The following is an 18,226-nucleotide window of genomic DNA, read 5'->3' on the forward strand; positions in this document are numbered from 1 at the left end:
TGGCAGACGCATTTGAAGAAGTTTGTATGATGACTGCTTGCTGTTTCTTCTGGCTCCGAATTTATTGTTCACCAGAGTTAAATTCATAAAAATGCATAAGTTGCAGATGGTGAAGTGATAGAAGAAATGTATCATTCAAATATGTGCAGCTGACTTCAAGGAAAAAAGCCACTAAGTGGGAAAGATAAGAAATGGTAAAGAGTTTTTTTGTGAAAGAGAAGAACATTAGGTATCTCTACCTAGACCAGGCTGGATGATGTTTTAAACAACTTGGTCTAGTAGAAGGTGTTCCTGTTCATGGCAAGTGGGTTGGAACTAGAGGATCTTTACGATCCCTTCTAAGCCACACTGTTTTATAATTCTATGAGGTATTTCACTATTTGAGTGATAAGGACAGGAAGATTTGTGGCTGGCTGAGCAGACCGAAGTATCGATCTAGTATTGTATTGTGATACAGGATAACGATGCATTATCTTTCACTTCAGGAAATAATGGCTTAAAAGGTTTTTGAGCAAAGAGGCTGTTGACTGTAGAAATAAAATTAAGTGGAATTGGCTGGAAGAGATCCTGGAATTTAAAAAGGCTATTGTAAAGCAGGTGTTGGCACTTTTTTCAGTGATGGTGTGCTGCCCTGTAGCCTTTTTTTCTGAAATTAGAGGTTGCATGTGCCAGTAGAAATTGAGTGGAAACTGAGAGTTGCTGCATTTTGTGGAGTCTGTAGAATGCTACAAGATTCATCTTTGGACATGTCTGCTGGAATGTTTGGGGTCAGTCCTGAGAAGTTTGTGCTGCACACTGCCACCATCACTTGTGCAGAACTCTGTGGTGCTCAGAACAGGTGGACTATGGAATAATTTACTGTTTATTCACAGATTAGTCTTCATAAAGTAGGTGTCCCATCTGTCATGCCATTGTTTCTAACAGGCTCCAGGTTTTATGCCTGTCCTATTTCAGACATGGCATCACCAAAGAAGATGGTGAAAAGGTTGTGCATTGGCTCCGTGGTTATTTGAGTCCTCTCAGAGTAGCATCACTCGCCCACCATGGTGGCATTTATCTGAATGTATTGCTGGTGTGGTAAACAATTTATGGGAGATGTTATTAGTGCCTTGTAAATCCCAAGGACAGCTGAACACAGCCTTTTATAGTCGCTCATAGAATAGCCTTCTGTTCGTGAAAGTGTGAAAATTACTGGTTTGCATGTAGACTTCCTGATTGAAAAACAGTCTCTGCTTTGGTAAATGTCATTATTATTTTAATTGAATTAAGCTTCCTTTACACTTTTTGCAATCTGCTGTTAAGAAAAATCCTTTATTAAGCATTCATAACACTTTCTTAATTTTCATGGTCCAGAACACAGTTGGGGAGGAAGAAAAAAAGGGACTTAAAAGTGGACACTTTCTCCTAACTACTCCACATTTATTTTTAAAAACTTTTAATGAGAAGCCTTCAATTTTCAGTCTTTAATATTCCTGTATTCATTTCTCCAGGCCAAAGTGTTCCATCAAAGAATCATAATGTTCATGGCATTCTGTGTATTTATAAATGTGAAGAAATTATTGGTCTCACAAATAGCATGGTTGTAAAGCTCTGACTCTCTTTGTAGGTGCCACATGCATTTGATAGTGCAAAGTTTGAACTATACATACAGCATTCTTATTTGAAGGGACACTTGTCATTTCTCTTTATTTTATTTGCCTGTGCCTGGAGGCAGCATGTATTAAAAATAATAAGTACATCCAACAGTCCCTGATGGGACAGCTTATTAGTTTAGTCATCATATGTAGAAATATCTGGCATTTTCAAAAATCAGGACTCGAATGCCTCTCAGGATCTATCTCCTCAATACTGGTGTTAATGTTTTGTTAGGTTGGGATTTTTTCCTGCAGCATATGAGTTCTGATCAGTCCAGGAGCTTTGAAACCAATGCTGGATTTCAAAGCATCTCTAAGTCTTGTGGAAATGTTGGCCGGGCTTTCTTCACTGGAACAAACACATCATTTCTGTGCTTCACAGCTTAGGAGTTGGTAAGGAAGATGCCTACACAGGAGCTCTAGGCTTCCTGCCATCTAATTTTAGGGCAGCTTGAAAAGCAAACATTTAGTAGAAGTAAATGAGTTGAGCTCAGTCAGCAAAGGAATTGGCTACCAAAAAAGAAAAAGAAGAAGAAAAAAAAAAAGAACAGATCTTGGTATTAGTCCTGTGTCAATAAATCACATGTCATAGCAAGTTTCAAATATTGATGATTATTTTCTTTGACTGTCTCTTGATGTCCATTTTCTGAAGTTGAGATGGAGACAGGAGAGTAGAGCTGCCAAGAATTTCTTTATCTTCATTTTCCTCCACTGAGAAAGCTAATTGTATCGCTTTCTGAACCACTTAATTCATTGCCTGTCATGCTTTTCTCTCAGTGTAAACTTCCTTGGGGCTATCACCACAGTCCCAGCAGAGGAGGAAATTAGGGTCTCTAACAGAAATAACCTACAGCTTACATAGCATAAACAAATATTGGAAAGCAAACACTGACAGGTTGGGGAAAAGTGTTTTTTTTAAAAAAGGAAAGCAATAAAAAAAGAAAAGATTAAATGCAAACACAGTGCCCTGTAGTGTTTAAAACACTTCCTTATAGTCTGTCAGGCTCCATGTTCAGGACCTTTGATCAGGATGGAGGTTGTTTATTTCCTGTACAAACCAACTTATACATTGATCAATGCATTGTTGATATAGTAAAAGTATTCATTCCCTTTACTGGTCTCGTTGAGAGGCCTTGGATTTGACAACAGTATTGTGAGCACTAACATGGGTATCTAGTCATGGAGAAAATGCAAAAATGAAACGAGAGGATGGAGTTGATCACCTATTTAAGGGAAGAATGTTTAGAGGGTTTTCTGTGGAAAGAAGTGCAATGGGGTAAAGGTTGTTCACACTTAAAAGAGACCATTTGGGAACCATTGGCCTAAATAACTAAGAATTTTGCTTACTGTACTGGAAGGGCCTGCTGCAAGAGTCCTGTAATAGGAGTTGTTTCTGATTGGTCATACATACCCTGTGGAAGGGGGAAGAGATGAATATTAAAAGTAACCCACAAATCAAAAAAAAGCTTTCAAAATTTACCATCTGCCTTAAAACTTTGCTGCATTTTGGTGCAAAAATTTGGCATGTTCCTCAGGGTGGACCTGAATGCAGAATCATGCAAAGAATAAACTTAACTTTGTATGCACAGTAATGGGATTTAAAATAACTATTGTTAGAAAATCAATCTGGCTTAGTTGAAAAGTGAATTATTATTTACTTTTTGTCCCTGTTCTTTTACGTCTGAGGCATCGGACTTAAAGTGACCTGCTGGAGATCTGTAATGAGACTGTGCAGTTTTCTGCCACTGGATCTTGTGGATGCCAGAAGTTTTTGTGCCAACAAATAGTATCTGTAAAAATTCATGGAAGAGAAATCTGTCAGATGCTTTTAAAAAGAGAAAAATCCCCTGTAGTTCCTGAAATGTGGGAACTGCAAATCGCTCTATTGCTGTCTTTAGTTATGCAATGGATTTTGCCTGGTTTTACTCCACCATACACATTTTGTTGTGGACCACTATGAGTCAGTATTTGGATTAGGAAAACCTTTGGCCTGACCTCTGTCACTCATTCCTGTGACTCATGGAGCAAAGGTCAGCTGCAAACCTCACTTTGGGAACCTCTGATTCCCACTCATTTTTAACAGAGCACTAATTCAATAATATTACGGTTACTTGGACTACATCTGGGTGGGATGAATTCAGTTTTCCATCTCAGTCCACACATTTCCTTTGTCACATGAAGTTCTTTTCTGTCTTTGTGAAGCACTCTGTAAAACACGAATAATGGCTCTTCTCTGATTGTGTGTGTTATTTCATATTAAAAGAGCCAGCCCCCCAGCATATATTTGAGCACTGCTTTGGGGTTAGTAGGCATTGAGTACAGATACTATTATCCCACCACTTATCCAAGGGGAGCAGGAGGTGAAATTCCTTCATCCATCATCTTCCTTGAAACGAATGATGCAGAGTAGGAGCCTCCTGTTTGCAGAGAGGGCAAGCTGTTATCTGTTAATATGGCAGCGTTTCGCCAAATGATTAGCCTGTCAGAACTGCAGCAATTTGAACACGCTGAGCAAGCTTTCATGTACACAGGAACAAGATGCCGGTGTTGGATTGCTGAAGAGGAGTAACATGCACTGCAGATTGACAAGTGCTTGGCAAACCCATGTTCCTGGGGCTCATCAGACATTCAGGGCTCTCAGGCAATGCTAGTAAAGAGCATACTCAAGTGGCTTCATCATAGCCTGGGTGACATCTGGTGACATGCATTTAGGCCTGTCATGTTTTTTTGGGGATGAATTCATTTTCACAATATTTGAATGGAATCCACTTATGCAAAGTGGAAATATTCTGGCATATGCAAGTGATTTTCAAGACTAATATTTTTGGTCCATTTTGCATTTGGTGACAAAAGTGTAATTAACTCAGTCAGCCACGTGCTATTTCATGGAGTAGTTTTCCAGATTTCTTTGCTTCTTACTGGCTCTGCTCCTCCTCTGCTCCCTCCTCATGAACATAGCTACAACTTTTGGGATGAGGAGGAGGGAGCATAGGTATACTTGGCAGTTTCCTGTAATTGTAACTGGGGCTCCAAAAAAATGTGTCTGCTGGCAAAAGATGGCTCTTTTCTCCCTCCAGCAGCTGGAGAGTTTACATTGCACTAAACAGAGGATTGGACACTAAGTGGTTTTTGATCCTCTGATGTGCTCTGCTTCAGTAGTGGAGTATATTATTGTTTCTTTACCAAGTTATTAGGTTCTGCTTTGGTGTTGCTGAAGACAAGTGTTGGGAATTGGGTGGTTTAGGTTTTTATTTTCCTTGACCTCAGAAGACAAATGTGGGTTTGATCTTGCATTGCATCTGAGCTGAACTAAGGTTTAGAATGGGTTAGGAATCTGTTAGGAGTTCTCTTAGGAGTTTTAGCTTGTTCTTCAGCTGTCTGTGACAGAGGTGTGCAGAAAGTAACTTTTCAGAAGATACTTCTATGTTAAAAATCAAACTGCAAGCAGCACATTTTGCTTTTCAAGCACTCCCCTTCCTGACAGGCATCAGAGTTTCTCTGGTGAGTGAATGTAGGAAAATGAGTGTTTGGGGTAAAAATCCATTTTTTCCTGAAAAGGTACTTTAAAAGGAAAATTCTTGCCTAGGTCTATTGAAAAATGCCCTTTCTGAAACTTTGGTGCAGTGGAAGTCTCTGTTGCACTGAGGCATAGTGCAGAAACGTGTGTGGTGGACCAGCATGAGTCCATGAGATACTCTTGTGCGAGGGAATAGCTCAAACCCCGATTGCAAGACCTCACACATGGGAGGGACAGGATTGAAGGTGTGTTAGCTGACTGCCTGGCCCACAGCAGCCAGGGCTGCCCTGCATCCCTGGACCATTCACCAAAGCACTTTGGTGTGGCACTGGGCCCTGTTCCCTGCTCATGACTTTGCACCCTGAGACTCTCTGTAGCCTTCTCCAGCATAGCAGAAGCCTCTGCCAGGCAGCAGAGATAAAACTTGGGTCATGTTAGGTTTATGATCTTAAACTCAACAGCCAAGTAGTAGTTCTGTCCTATATGATGCCAAGATTTTATATTATGGATACAGCCAGGTTGTGCCACATAACTTGAATCTGGGTGGAAGCTCCTTGGCCCTGTTCTACTGATCAGTAGTGTGTAACCTTTTTGCCTTTAATAACTCTAATGAAGAAGACTTTATGCAGTAAACCAGTGCAAAGTGTGTGGTCCTTGTAGTTGGTGAGATGTAAGTTGCATCAGGAATGCAGGAAGGCAAATCCACTTTGATATTTTGTCCTGCTCCTGGTGGGAGCATCCCGAGAGCCACTGATGTGAAACACATATTTAGCAGCTTGGGTAGGGGTAAATCTGCTTTCTGTAGTCCTAGTCACACCCAATTGCTAATGATTGTTTTACTGAAAGGGGTCTTTGTGTGTCCAGCTGTGGAAAACAGGATGAACAAGGGGGACTAATGCTAAAATAGGGTTTCCAAATGTTCTTCTGCAGCTTGTGCTTCTGAGTCTTAATGCATACGCTGGCTTAGGCTCCATTTAAGACTTGCCCCTTGGAGACAGACTGGCAGGGCTCAGGTGTACTGCAGAGGCTCAGGGCAAACTCATTTAACATTAGCCTAAAGCAGCATGCCTGATGAAGAAGTATTGTGAAACTCTTATTTTAGCTATTTGCTTTTATGTCTTTGAGACAAGATGATCATGAATGTAAACCCTCTTCTTTTTTTTTTTTTTTTTCCCAGTACAGTGCTATTATGATTAAAAAAAAATACCCCCCAAAACCTCACATAAACTTCCAAAGTGCCTATCACTAGGCAAGGATAAAAAACGCTTCTCGTTGTTAAAATAGGCATTTTGAGAGTATCATCAAGGCATTTTTGAGAATAGAGGTGTTTTATTTTTAATGAGAAGAACTAAAGAATAAAAAATGGTAGCCTTGGAGAATTGCAGATCAAAGGTTTCTTCATTGTAAAACAAATGAAAGGTTTCAGTCCTAGAAGTGATGAATAAATTGATAAATTTTTAATAAGAAGAACAGGCTATAAATGGTAATTTAATTCTTTGGGGGAGAGAATCATTTAAGCACTGTTTAAAAAGTCCAGATTTTTTTTCCTGTGGAGATTATAATGATAACTGAGGGGAGGACTGGGAGAGTGTGGCCAGGGCTGTTGTGTTCAGCCGCAGTGCTTGTGTCCTTCCCAGTGGTGGGAGGCGGGAGATGGATGCCTGTGTGCTTCTTGCAGAAGCTTGGTTGTGCCCTTTTCCTTTTCCCATGTGCTTCTGGGGACTTCAGCCTTGTGGGGGGAAAACGGAATGCCTAAAGTAAGAGTTCTGACTTACCAATGTGCCCATGCTTGCAGCCCCCCTATGCTTTGGCTTTGCAAGAGACAAAGCCCAGAGGGGAGATGATTGGGACCGAGTGTCCTCTGCCCTAGGCCACCCCTCTGCTCAGTGCCAGGGATGCGTGGGGATGTGGGATTGGAAATGGGCCTCATGGAAGGAGTAGATTGCCTGGTGTGCTGGTGCAGAGCGGTTTCAGGCAGGATGGGAATGACAGTGCTGGGAGAGGAGAACCATGGCCTTTGTTGGGTAAAGCAAGCATTATGAAATGGAGAGAAGGGGCATTTAATGGCATTTGCCTAGGGCAGCTCACTGCTACCAGGCTGACAGGCTGATGCTGTCAGTGTGCCAGATTTGCATAATAGCACCACTAATAAAGGCCTTGAGGTCCCTGCTGATTGCTTCTCCATTGCCCACTGCACACAGCCCTTGCATTGGGCTCATCCTTCTCTCTGTAGCTATGACCCACTTTTCACTTTCTAAACCCGATTTTATTTGTCATTTGTGGAGTAGCCTAGCCCAGCTCTATGAGGAAACCCTGTCAGTTCCTATATGGTGTTCCTGCATGGCCAGTGGCTGGGACCACAGCCCACTGCTGTGTCCCTGCCTGGGCCATGCCCTGGCACGTCTGAGCTGCCAGTTTCCCAGTCTGAGTCTTCCAGTGATGCTGTCACACTCATGAACCTTTTCCCCTTCCTTCTCTTGGCAGCATTTTGAAATATAAAATAAAGAAAAACAGAGGAAAAAGGGAAGTATTTGCCTCTTGCTTGACATTAATACCCTGATTATGATTGTCACTCATGTTTCCATCCCCTGCCAGTGCTGTCCCCTCGCTTTTGTGTCACACCTTTCCTAAGCCGGGTGGATGAAGAAGCTCCAGCACAGCTGTTGTGCGTGGAGATTGACTCGCTTCACGGACCCGGCTGGCTGAGCCACGCCTCATGCCCCTGGCTAACAGCTATTTTGGAGAGAGAAATACTAGTGATTGAATTCTGACTTCTTTTTGACTCCTTAGACCAGTGCAGGAAACACAATTACTTGTATTTGCAGCTAAGACAGCACAACTATTTGTAACAGAATCTGATTTGCAAGTGGTTGTGTCTCTATCACAGTTGAGTGTCTTTTATACTTTCACAAAATAAAAAGCATAAATTGTCCACTTTGATGTAAACAAAAAGGTTTGCTAGGAAAAGCTATTGTTTTTGACGTTTGTTGCATTCTCGTTTCAGTTTATACTGAAGTGGTTTAGAAGGCATGATGGGATTTATTAGTCATGGGCATAATTTTTTGGTCAGCTTTCAGCTTACAGGGAGTCACAAATGTATGTGTGCATTTGTATGTGTGCATTCAGACCTTTGCTGTATCACTGGATTCCCGATGATATGCATAAGCTCCAACAGCTGGTCACAGTGGTAGAAGCAGGGTTGAGCTCTCCAACTTTAACCCTGTGGGGACTGCAGGTGGGCAGTGTTAATACTATGAAAAATTTTAAGTTTTATTTGTAGCTTAAATATTTGGCTTAAATGCACCCTTGCACCCTTTCCCTGGCCCAGATAATGAAAGGTGCACCTATAAGGTTTCATAATGTAATTTCTTAGCTTATATCAACTTCAGGTGGTAAATTGGTAATTAAGTGTTATCATTAAGAGCATAACTGAAGTTGATCCCACTGTGCTGACCACAATTTTATTTTTCAGCCCCGAGGTTTGACCAAATGTTTATTTCAGGTGGATTCTCTCATCCCATTTAAGTACTCTTCAGCTTTACTTCATATGGCTGTTGCAACTGGCTGTTGTTAGCCTGAAATCAAACCTGAATCTTGAAGAAGGTTGAAAAATAATGTCTGGAAGTTGCATTGGGACAAAAATGGTTCACCTTGGGAAATTCATATATATATCTAGCTCCCTGTTCTCTTTAAGAGCTTAGGGGTCTGATTCAGCCTCATGTTTATTTTGCAGCATTGCTTTGGGTAGAGCTGCTGCTGTTTTTTCACTGATGTGTGAGATCAGAGCATGCCTTTTGGAGTTTAACTCCTTGCACTCAGAGCAAAAAGCTTCTGAAAGCTTTGTGAGCCCATTTTCAGTTAAGTGATATTTGCTGCTCCTGTTTTTCCCCTGTCTCTTTATCAGGGCAGCAGAGGGAACTTGAACCTCTGGAGAGATGGCAGTGAATGCTCAGAAGGAGCCCAGACTTGTCAATGCAGCCTTTTTATCAAACAGGCTCATATGAATACACACATTTATGCAAATTTTATTCAGTTTTGACCCAGTGAAAGGTTTTGCGTCAGCAGAGAAATAAACCCTTTAAATGTCATCAGCGTGGATGTTTTAACAGTGCTAATGCACACAAACCTGTAAGCTGTATTGAGTCTTCCCACAGTTCCCTTCTCTCCCAGAAGCCTGGCTGAGAGAAATGCCCAGAGTAAACCAGCACAGTGAGAGCTGAGAGTTTCTACAAACTATGTGAGGATGTTACTATCTTGAGTATATTTTAACTGGACACTTCCCCCCAACTTTTTATTATTTTTTAACATCTGTGTTCTAAAGGAAGTCTGAAAAGTTTCTTTGTCTGGCAGCATAGAAATACCTGGATTCAGATGATCATGAGTTTAATTTGCTGGCCCTTAAATACTTGCCTTCGCTAACACTGCACTCTAGTGACTTGCACCATTGTGTTTGCTGTGTTCTCTCTTATCTTCCAGATTTGTGTGCCCCTAGATATTGCTTGTTCAGCTGTTGCTGTTCAGCTTAGTTTTTCAAATTCTGGTTGCCTGACCATGCTCCAGCCCTCTGCTCATAGAGGCTGAACTGCACGTTTTTTTTCCATCCCTCTTACACCTGTCTGAGAGAGCTGTGAGTCTACCTGTGCTGAATGTGTGGCATTGATGGCAACACTGCTAATGCCACTTAGTTCCAGCTTTGGCAGTGATGGTGAAGTAATAACTGGAGAATTACACAGTGAGTGCTAGGCAGAGCATCATTTAGTGATGAGAAATGCATTCTGACTTGGCTGGAAGAGGCTTTCATTACTAGCTCTCGTACATTTGCAAAGGGCTGCGTGGTTTGTTAGCTTTCTTGTGGTGTTGGTTTTAAATAACTTTACATGAGTTTAAAGCTTTGGAAATGGAGAGAATATAAAGGGAAATACAGGAAATGTTACAGTCAATCAGATACCATATGGAAATAAAGATTGACAGGAAAAGAGGTCATAGCCATCAACACTATAGTAGCAATGTGCAGAGATAAATCCAGAATCCCTGTTGCAGAACTGTTCCTTTAATTGGAAAATGGAGAATTTCTTGGCACAGTACTTGAAGTGTTGAAAGTATAAGGTATGTAAAAAGAAATAGTATTTTTCTTTTTTATATGCTCTTCAGTGGACTAGCAAATGTGAAATATGATTACTTATGACTTCTGTTCATTTAAAAGGCCACTTTATTATCAGTTTTATGGCTTAAGTTTCCAAAATTAAATTCTTTATTTGTATAGCTGAGATTAGATTAAATTTGATATTCATCCTTACCACAATTGGTAAATTTGGACCTTTGTTCTTAATAGTCAAAGAATCACAGACTGACTGAGGTGGGAAGGCACCTCTGAAGGCTGTCTAGAGCAAGACGAGTGGGAGCAGGTTGCTCACAGCCACGAGCAGTTGAACTTGGAACATTTGCATAAAGGGAGGCTTCATAATCTCTCTGGGTAACCTGTGCCAGTGCCTGACCTTTTCCACCTCATGATGGAAAAGTTATTGTGTGGTTTTCTCTTACACTTAAAAAATTCCTGTATTTCAATTTGTTGCCACTGTGTCTTGGCCATGATAATATTCCTCATGCAAATAATTTGTATTGAGCCTTTTGTTATATTATATTGGCTCATTCATCCTTGTAATTTCCTGAAAAAATTAGAATATTTTTTTTCATAGGGAATGTGGCTGAATCAGGGCAAATTTTTCCCCCCAGAAATCAAAATGGGAAGTTAGGTTTTCAAAAACTAGTGTATATCATTGAATAAAAACTCTCAACACTTTCTGCCTGCTTCCCCCCCACCCCCCCATTTTTATATGAGAGGGCTGTTGATCCCCCACCACTGCATTAAGGGTTATATTTATGAGAAAATAATATTTTATAAGAGCTTTATTATAAATTGCCTCTTCAGTGGATGTATTATGTCATAAAATTTATTAGATGGAAGATCAGATTTCTGATTTTTTAAGAGTGTCATAAAAAATAAAACTTCTGTGGGGAAAAAAGAAAAGCAGTAACAGCAGTAAGATCTGAAGCTTCTTTCCCCACTTTCTTTAATTAACTTAAAATTGCACTGGACAATCCTCAAGTAATGTGGAAAAGTGGCATTTAATAGATGGAAATTATTAAGAAACTTTCAACTGTCCTCTGGGAGTATGCCTTAGTGCTTCTGTGTTCTTAAGGCTGCCAAAAATATCCCCAGTAATTCTCAAACTCTTTTGGCAGATGAAGGCAGAATGACTGGTTTTACAACAATCAGGATCAGATGGTGGCAGATCTATCATACGCTTTTCTATATTAAGAAATATGTACACTGGGAAATAAGCCGTGATTATACGTTCCTTCTCTTTCCATCAATTTGTTGCTCACAAGTTACTGTTAGCATTAGCGTCTGTGAAAAATGGAAAACAGTAAGAGTTCAAATCAGTCGTGCTCTACGTGCTTTTTTATTTCAAGTATTCTTAGTGTGGTTTCACTGCTATCTCAGGGAAAAGAAAAAAGTTGAGTTTTCTCTTTCACCTAATATTGGGAAAAAGTCAGACACACTTTGATACTTCCGTAGCTTGAAACAGGGGTGACCACAAAGAAAAATACACCTTTTCTGCTGCGTCTTTGTATTTTCCAGTGAGAGGTAAGCTTATACTGCTGGCAAGAGAGACTGCCTTTGTTCTGCTAAGATGTATCATTCTAGTAGTGGATGAGTCTTGGGAAACAAAAGCATTTAATTTTCTAACCTAACCAAGTGATCTTGTGAGAAACTACAGCTAACACCACAAAACATTTCTGCTGCATTTGCAGGAACAGCCTTGTATCTTTTTGTATCTGCCTGTTTCTTTTGAGAAATTCTTACACCTTTCTTTGTAATTTTTGTTTTCCTAAGGGTTTTGCTCTTAGAAATTACTCTTACATTTTTCATGTAGTTATCTTCAAGCAGTTTTCCAGTCCACCAGACTTGTAAAGTTGCTTCTGCCTAAGCTTCAAGTAAGCCTGATACATGCGTGTAAAGTTGTAATTCCATTCATGCTGAAAACACAAAACTTTCTCTTGTCAGGGTGTGCACTCAGTCTTGCTGGTGGTTGCTACCATCACAGTGATTTGAGTCATCTCCTATTTGGGGATGTAGTTTCACTAGCTAAAATGGACAGTAGTATCTGCATCCAGTCTTAAATCAGGATGACCCTTATTTCCTTCATTGTTTTGAGTCAGACTCCACTTCCAGTCAGGCATCCTCTAGTCAAAGAGAATTGAATTGGCTCAGATCTGAAAACTCGGACTGAGGAGTCATACTAGTCTCGGTTCCTTTAGGTAGCTTGTTCCACAGCTATAATTCAAAGTTTGACTTTTGGCCTATCCTTCTTGTTTACTGGTCTACATGCAAAATAATAAAAGGATTCAAAAATTCCACTTCCTTTAGTTGGATCTTTGTAATATAAACTATAATTACTTTCCTCTGTTATAAAGAACCCAGGTCTGGATTCAGGAAACAGGGATGCTGTGAGAGCCCAGAAGGTTGATGGTTTGTTATAATTATTCAGGAGTCTGTTGATGGGAATGCCTGCCCTGGCGTTCCCAGCATCTGGCCTGTGTCAGGCTGAGAGGGAAGCTCCATTTGTTTGTTTTTTTTTTCTTTTAATTTTTTCCTTCTGATCCAGAGGATAGCCGCAGGAGGATACCTCCCTGGCTGCCAGCCAGAGCCCGGAGCAGTGCTGCTTTCCTCTGTTTCCCCACGCGGTTTGCGCCTTCGCTCTGCCATCTCCTTAGCAACTCGGAGCGCACCAGCAGCACACAACCACACAGCCCCCGGGAGCTGCAGCTCTATTTGCAGGCAGCTGAGCCTGGATGAAAATTTCCAGAATGCTCTGCTAAGGCCTCTAAGGACACAAAAACTTACAGGTCCTGCTAAAGGGTCTGGTTTGGCGCCGTATCTCAAAGTCCTGCCCTTCGCAGGATGCTCAACCTTTGCAGTAAAACACGTGCACTCTGATACATAGCAAGGATATGCTGTTTACATAGCTGCTTATTAACATTTCAGGAATCATGTTCTCTGTAACCCAGGTTAGGAAGTGAAGTGCAGGTGCAAAAACAACAGCCTGGGGTAATATCATGTTGTAACAGTCAAAGTCTCAAGGATGATGCCATGTCTATGATGTTTTGGGTTTTTTTTTGTTTCAGGGATATAGCTTAGAGAAATCTTAGAAAACAGGAGAGGAAAGTATTTATTTTTTCTGAGCTTTGTTGTTAGTTTTTTTTTTTTTAATTATGTTTCTTCAGGCTGAATTCTACATCAAAACCAAGATTTAATCACTGTTATATTGCTTCTGTTCTGCAAAGATTTATTGATTCAAGTGTTTCCCTTAGTCATGTGGCTGAGAAATTAAGTAAAGAATGTGTGGTGGTGCTAAGAACGATTTCAAGTATTAAAAAAAATAAATGATAATCCATTAAAATGGGTTTGTTGATGACCTTGAGTAGCACACCTGTTTTCATTAACTTTTCGTGTATACTGAGCTGAAATGTGACACGCCCATAAAGGAATTTATTATTTATTGGGAGATAATACCTTCTAAGTGAAATCTGATGAGATTTTGGAGATCCTGAAGTTATTATATATCTGGTTGTATGACAACTTTGTACTTTTTTATCTGGGCAAAATCATAATTAAAAACTTCCGCAAGGTAGTGAGTTTTTTCTTTTATTTTTGTATCTGGACCTCATATAACAGTATAGGAGAATTTTGTGTCCTGATCCTAGGGTATCCCTCCCAGATTTCCCTCATAACCCGCATTCCCTGCAAAGGGCTGCTAATGGGAATAGCCTTGGAGGAAATGTCACTCTACTTTTGAAATACCCTTTGATGTCTCAAAGTCATTACGGGGATTGTTCTCCTGGACAACATGGTGAGAAGATAATGCCTGTCTTAGACTGGAATAGCAAGGAGAGTCCAAAGCAACATTTCACCTACTCCAGTTGGTAGGAAAATAGGAATTACGTGCTTTTGTGTGTGCTTCTACATGCAAGGATAACATGGTGAGGTGAAGACATGCACTGTATAGGCAGGCTGATTGACAGCCCAGCTGGTGCAGATCAGTAATTGGAAATTCATTGCACATAAATCTTCTAATACTTACCATGAGACATGGGAAGGAGAATATCTGAGCTCTGAAGGAGTTAACTCTTTCAGGGCCATCTCTGAAGATGTTCAGCTTTCCAAGCAGCAAGACTGTTCAAGTATTTCTCTTTAAATCTTTCATTTCTTGTTGTAGCAAGAAGAGTGCTGGTGGAGGAAAAAGCCACCACCATGTGCTTCAGTTTATAGCATTTAGGTGAGCAGCCTTAAATATTTAATATTTATTTCTTTTACAAGTGCAGCATCAGATTGTCTTGGAAAAATCATCTTTGTATTTGGTGGTGAACACATTTTTGCCTCTACAAAATGCATCTTGCACATGTTGCCTGCCAATTTCATGTCTGATTTACCTGATTTGTGTCTCCACATTGGTGGGCTTATTGTATGTTTGTCCATGTGCCAACAGACTCTGCAACTGTATTTTAAGAGGTCTGTTCATGTCTAAATATTTATATTCTTTTCCATGAGGCTGAGACTGATTGTATGTGCTAGCAACTTCATCCCTGCCCCCCTCCCACTTCTTCCCCCAGTCCAAGTGTATGGTTTTGGTACATTTTCCTTCTCACTTGATTTCAACACTCTGGTGATTTCCACAATACAGTTTTGAATGTATAATTGGTTTCTGGTGACCATATTTTTTCTCATTTATTTTGGACTGCCTCTTCTGTTACACACATATTTGTCTCTTCATTAATGTCAGTGTGAATTACCGATGAGAGGCTAAGTGTGGATAAATTAGTAACTACACGAAACGGAAGGCGGCATTTAACTTTGTGAATTATTTGTGTGGGCACAGGACAGCTAATGAATACCTGAGGATCTGAATAAAACAGGCAATGCCAGCGTGCAGGGCTCCGCTGTCAGCGCAGTTCACAGCGTGGTGGCTGTGGGGGATGGAGGGCTCTATGGGGAGCAGTGCAACCCTGCTGGGTTTTAAGGTCCACTCTTTTGGCAAGTGCTTCTGGGCAGGTGGAAGTGCTGGTTGTGGTTTTGGAGCCAAAAGTCACGCTTGCCTCTAACGAATAGTTGTCTGTGTACAGTAAATAAAAGACTGAATAGTTTGCATCTCAGTCCATAATGTATTGAGACTTCTCTTGACCCTTAAAATGGTGTAAAACAGTCCAGATTGGTGTTTCTTGCTATAAAAATACAGTGCTTGGATGAAAGCCTTCCTTTAAGATGGGCCATGTTCTCTGCTTCACTGCCTGTGGTAACATTTTATTCATTTATGTCGGTAGAAATCCTTTTGTCTTCAGTTGAACAACTTCTGCTTTACTTGCGGTGCCCTGCAGAAACATTACAAGAGGTTTCCTTAAAGGGAAGCACTTGGCTATTTTCTGAGCTCACTTTCAAAGTACTCTGAATTAATTATAAATGAGTAAAGCTGTCTGGCTCTTGATTACACAATTGCCTATCCTGGATTCCCTCTAATGAAATGTAAGCTGGTCCAATCGCAGTAAAACAGGAGGTGCCTTCTCTCCCTCCCTGTCTTATGATCTGAGCTATTCTCAGATCTACTCTTCTGATTTTTTTTTTAGTCTGCAATTCTGCCAGCCTTACATTTCCTCCCCTCTCTCCTTGCTACCTTATTTTTATTAGTCTTTTCTTTTGGCTGCACTTAGGCCCATACCCTGTTATAATTTCCATTGAAAGTAGTTAACATGCAGTGATACAGTGCTTTTTTGCACTGAACTAGCACAATGCATTTTATTTATTTAAAGGATTCTAAGTGCCTATAGTGTCTAAGTGTTTGACAAACACGTAAAAATACACAGAAGTCAAGCACTTAGCTGCCCCAAGAGGATCGGTTTCCCTCTGTGTCTGCCAGGAACATCCATAAAACCTATTATTCATGTAGCATGTAGCTTAGTAACAATTAAACTGAAGTCTTTGCTTTCTTTGTGGTGAACCCTGACCCGTTGTCTCCATCATTTGCCACAACCTAACCTCAAAGGATATGCTGTATTTTATCCCATTTCTCTTCTTCTGCCCTCATTTTTTTCCAGTGCTGGATATTATGGGCTGCAGTTCTGACTTTTGTCACATTTTCACTTGGTTTACAACCTTCAGATGGGTTGGGAGATTGCTCAGTGACAATGACATGGATGTCCTTTGCTCTGACATTTTTATTCTGTGTAAAATATCAGAACTTAAGGAGCTATGATGTCTTGGTTTGGGCTGTAATTACAGTGTATAAGCTTAAGACCCCAGCCTAAGTTTTGGAGTGGAGGTCATTGATCCCTAGCCCAATTTAATCATTGCACACATAGTGGAGATGGTGTTATTGTGTCTTCTTCTCACTGAGTCTCTTGGCCTGGTTGTCCAGCACTGCTCTTGGCCTTTCTACTTGTTGAGGAAGGATGAGTTCAGAATGAGTTAGGAAAGTGACAACCAGGGCAACATAAATTTATTCACCCCTGCTCCTTTCCCCTCTTCTTTGTGTTGGTTTAGGGAGTTGAAGACAGGCTATGAAAATGGATGAAGCTGTGAATTTTCTTCTCATGAAAATGCTGTAGAATCTAAAGGAAAATGGATTCTTCTGGGCTTCATTTTTTCATCTTTGCTGGAGATAGTAAACCAAGAGTTCAGAGGTCCTCCTGAGGCTGGCTGAAGTTTGCCTTGAAAAGTAGACTGTATATCCCTTTGGGGTCCCTTTGGGATTCATGTTGATGAATGCTGTTTAGTCCCAGAATTACCAGAGGGCTGATACATACCTATTGCTATGCTGGACTTGAAGTCATGTACATTGAAACTAAGTTGAAAGGGGAAACCTGAACCTTTATTATTTTATCTTTTTACTGGGATCTTTATCTCTTCTACCAATACACCAAGGTTAAACCATCCCAGCTGCCTTTTTCTTACGGGGTGCTGCATTTTTTCATCGGCTCACTTCCAGCTCCCTTTGCCAGGACCTCTAGCCCTGAAATTGCTTTTGTGGAGTATCCACACCTTCAGGACTCATTCCCACAGCTGGTGCTTGGGTTTGATAAAGGCATCAGCCCTGAGAGTTTTAACTTTTAGCAACCATAGACACCAGCCTTGTAGCCTTTGAAGAAATAGTCCCAAGCACAAGTCACTTTAAAGACCCATACACTTTCCTTCAGAAGACCTCCCCAAAATGGATGGAAATTGTGACTTGATGGTATTTAGGTAACAGGGCAGAACTTGTAGAACATTTGTTCTGAGAATGACAGAAACTGTCAAAATTGTAAGACAATTACACTAATGCAACCTCTCCTAATAATGCGCACATCAGTCTGGCTGTGCTGGAAACCTGCTAGAAATAGATGTTTTTTCAGAGTGATATCTCTATTTTCTCTTTCTTCCTCTCAAAATGATAACTGAGACCTATACAGGCAAACCATAAAATATGAAGCATTTCTCGGGTGAGGGTGGTCAGGGGAAGAGGAAGAAGTAGCGGGAAAGAGCTTTTGTGAGAAAAGCTTTACCAAACCTGTGGAGAAACATCAGAGGAGAAAAATTGTCTTTTTACCTATTAATCTGGAACTAATATGCATGAGCTCCAGCTTGACCTTCAGGGATGTCCATCAAATGGGCGGGTGAGCTCAGTAATCACTTCATCCTGGTGTGCCTGAAGATCCCCCACAAATTATATCTTTCCATAACCTTCCCAGGAGACTGTCAGAGGAGGTGTCCAGATATAACGAGGAGTGGTTTTGATTACTCTGATGCAACACATATCCTGAAAATACGCTGATGAAGATTTTGACTGCTTGACCACAGTGACAGGATGGTGGTGGTGGGATGTGCCAATAGACTTTATGTTCTCTTGAGCTGGCTTGCAAAAGGTGCTTAGAAAAGTTGCTGCTAAAATAAAACTGGAGGAGTAGAGGATGCAAGCTTGCAGTGAGCGGGAGACAGATACCCTAGGCGTTTGCGATCTCTTGCCAAATTTATCCATCTCTTTTC

At 40.8% G+C, this 18,226-nt stretch overlaps 1 protein-coding gene across 11 annotated transcripts in view; it reads left to right on the plus strand.

Annotated features, from left to right (window-relative positions):
• FAT3 (FAT atypical cadherin 3) overlaps nucleotides 1-18,226 on the plus strand; it is a 396,171-nt gene that overhangs the window by 39,573 nt on the left and 338,372 nt on the right. The gene's annotated exons all lie outside the window — the stretch shown is intronic.

This window comes from Lonchura striata, chromosome 1 (genome assembly GCF_050655825.1).
Source record: "Lonchura striata isolate lonStrDom1 chromosome 1, ASM5065582v1, whole genome shotgun sequence".
NCBI lineage: Eukaryota > Metazoa > Chordata > Aves > Passeriformes > Estrildidae > Lonchura > Lonchura striata.